Source organism: Salvelinus fontinalis, chromosome 24, assembly GCF_029448725.1.
Source record: "Salvelinus fontinalis isolate EN_2023a chromosome 24, ASM2944872v1, whole genome shotgun sequence".
Classification (NCBI taxonomy): Eukaryota; Metazoa; Chordata; class Actinopteri; order Salmoniformes; family Salmonidae; genus Salvelinus; species Salvelinus fontinalis.
In genome coordinates, this window is record NC_074688.1 from 34040478 (window position 1) to 34043385 (window position 2908).

Sequence of the window (2908 nt, forward strand, 5' to 3'; positions counted from 1 at the left end):
TTTCCAAAAGCTAACCAAACAAAAACATCATTACTTTTATGAGAAGTGTTTGTGCATTAGTAGCACAATTTCTAATTTATTTACATTCGTTTTTACTTACACTTGTATGTTGACTCAATATTGACATTAAAGTTTTGGCGGACTTTTCTGTGCAGACGTACAATCATCGCGAATTGAATTATGGGGCGTTTCGTGCCCTGAGTGAACATAGTTGTACACTCGCAAACTCCATTAAAATCGAGGGCTGAGGGGCTTACGTTGCAAACATCCCTTGCTTGGCTAATCATTTGGACCGACGACAAATATGGCCGCGGAGATCCGCCCAAGGGCATAAAGCGAGGGTAAGTGGACAAAGGTCTTTCATGAGTTTGAAAGGCAGCCTTCATCAGTTCTAACGGTCGTCTCGCACCCAACTGCGCATGTTCAGGCCGTCAAATCAAAGGTACTCTAATATAAAGTTGTTTTTGATGAAAATGAAAACGTGTCAGTTTGTCACTTTAACGACGTTGAAGTTAAACTACTTCAAACATTGTCTCGAATCTCGGTTGTGCCTTTAAAGTTTGAGAAAATTAACAACCAAGTAAGAATTATTTGCTTCTCATTGATTCTCAAACCCTGGCCAAGTCTGTTTGGTCGGTTTCACCAGCGTTCCCGGAAGTCTCGCGATGTTGCGCCTCTGGGTTATAGAAACTGATGTAAAAATATTTTCTTCATGTTTATGTCCTAATGAACACTAAAGAGGACAATTTTGCACTTAAAATAAAATAGAAAAAAATATATGTATTTTTGTTTCTTGGCAACATGTTTTTTTTTCTCACCCCAAACACTTATGTTATGTAAAAAATAAAAAAAATAAAAAAAACGAATAACTAAAAATAAACATAACGATGGTCATTATGGCCAAGCAGTTATATTTTTGTTTCATCAGACCAGACGACATTTCTCCAAAAAGTACGACCTTTGTCCCCATTTGCAGTTGCAAACCGTAGTCTGGCTTTTTTATGGGGGTTTTGGAGCAGTGGCTTCTTCCTTGCTGAGCGGCCTTTCTGGTTATGTTGATATAGGACTCGTTTTACTGTGGATATAGATATTTTTGTGCCTGTTTCCTCCAGCTACTTCACAAGGTCCTTTGCTGTTGTTCTGGGCTTGATTTGCACTTCACTTCTCGCACCAAAGTACGTTCATCTCTAGGAGACAGAACGCGTCTCCTTCCTGAGCGGTATAATGGCTGCATGGTCCCATGGTGTTTATACTTGCGTACTATTGTTTGTACAGATGAATGTCGTACCTTCAGGCATTTGGAAATTGCTCCCAAGGATGAACCAGACTTGCGGAGGTCTACAATTCTTTTTCTGAGGTCCTGGCTGATTTCTTTTGATTTTCCCATTATGTCAAGCAAAGAGACACTGAGTTTGAAGGTAGGCCTTGAAATACATCCACAGGTACACCTCCAATTGACTAAAATTACGTCAATTAGCCTATCAGAAGCTTCTAAAGCCATGACATCATTTTCTGGAATTTTCCAAGCTGTTTAAAGGCACAGTCAATTTAGTGTATGTAAACTTTTGACCCACTGGAATTGTGATACAGTGAATTATAAGTGAAATAATCTGTCTGTAAACAATTGTTGGAAAAATGACTTGTGTCATGCACAAAGTAGATGTCCTAACCGACTTGCCAAAACTATAGTTTGTTAACAAGAAATTTGTGGAGTGGTTAAAAAATGAGTTTTAATGACTCCAACCTAAGTGTATGTAAACTTCCGACTTCAACTCTACATATTTTATTAGACCCATTAAGTCTTCATGTTCAATATCAGTTATTGAATAAAGGCATGTAGCATAGCCTTAACCCCATTTGGCCTCATTAGGCTATATGTAAAAAAAATATTTAAAAAAGACTTAAAACGATGCACACACACCCTGCATATAAACATAGACTACATTGTCATCTCAGTTATAGGCCGATTAGCATAAACTATTAGAATACATTACGAATCTTTTAAAAAGTAAATATAAGGGTGTGATGGCCCCTCCCTACTCTGTCTACTGGGTTTAGCTGTGCTTACTTCCTGCAGGAGATTGGCGGGTGGAGTAGGAGAGGTGTGTGAGCTAGGAGGGTTGTCACTGCTGAGGCGGCACACCTGTGAAAGCTCAGCAGTGGCATAAAGGCACTGTTTCCCCGTTCAGCAAGAGATTCCTCTCTCCATGCATACCTTTGGTTTTCGTTGTGTCTTTGGCAGTTGAGACCTAATTTACTGACCTTCATGCCTCATCTGATTATTGTTGAGTGTTTACTTTATTTCTGGAATGAATTCATTTTGTTATTCCTTTACTCAGTGTGTGGTTTCCCATTGTTTGTTATAATCTTGAGCCAGGTTGTAACAAGGGTTTTAAAAAGAGTGGCTGATCGTATCACCTAGTCTAAAGGTTGGTGAATACGTCTGGGCAAGTGGCGCAGTGGTCTAAGGCACTGCGTCGCAGTGCTAGTTGTGCTACTAGAGATTCTGGGTTTGAATCCGCAGCCGGCCGCGACCAGGAGACCCATGGGGCGGCGCACCACTGGCGCTACGTCGTCCGGGTTAAGGGAGGATTTGGCCAGCAGGGATGTCCTTGTCCCATCGCGCACTAGTGACTCCTGTGGCGGGTCGGGTGCAGTGTACGCTGACACAGTCGCCAGGTTTCCTCCGACACATGGGTGCGGCTGGCTTCCGGGTTAAGTGGGCATTGTGTCAAGAAGCAGTACGGCTTGGTTGGGTTGAGTTTCGGAGGACGCACGGCTCTTGAACTTCACCTTTTCCGAGTACTTGGATACCACGAATTGGGGAGAAAAAGGGTAAATAAATACATGGTTTTGACAGCTTGGTGGTCCTCGCTTATCCCACACACACTTTTCAAACCGCACCTGC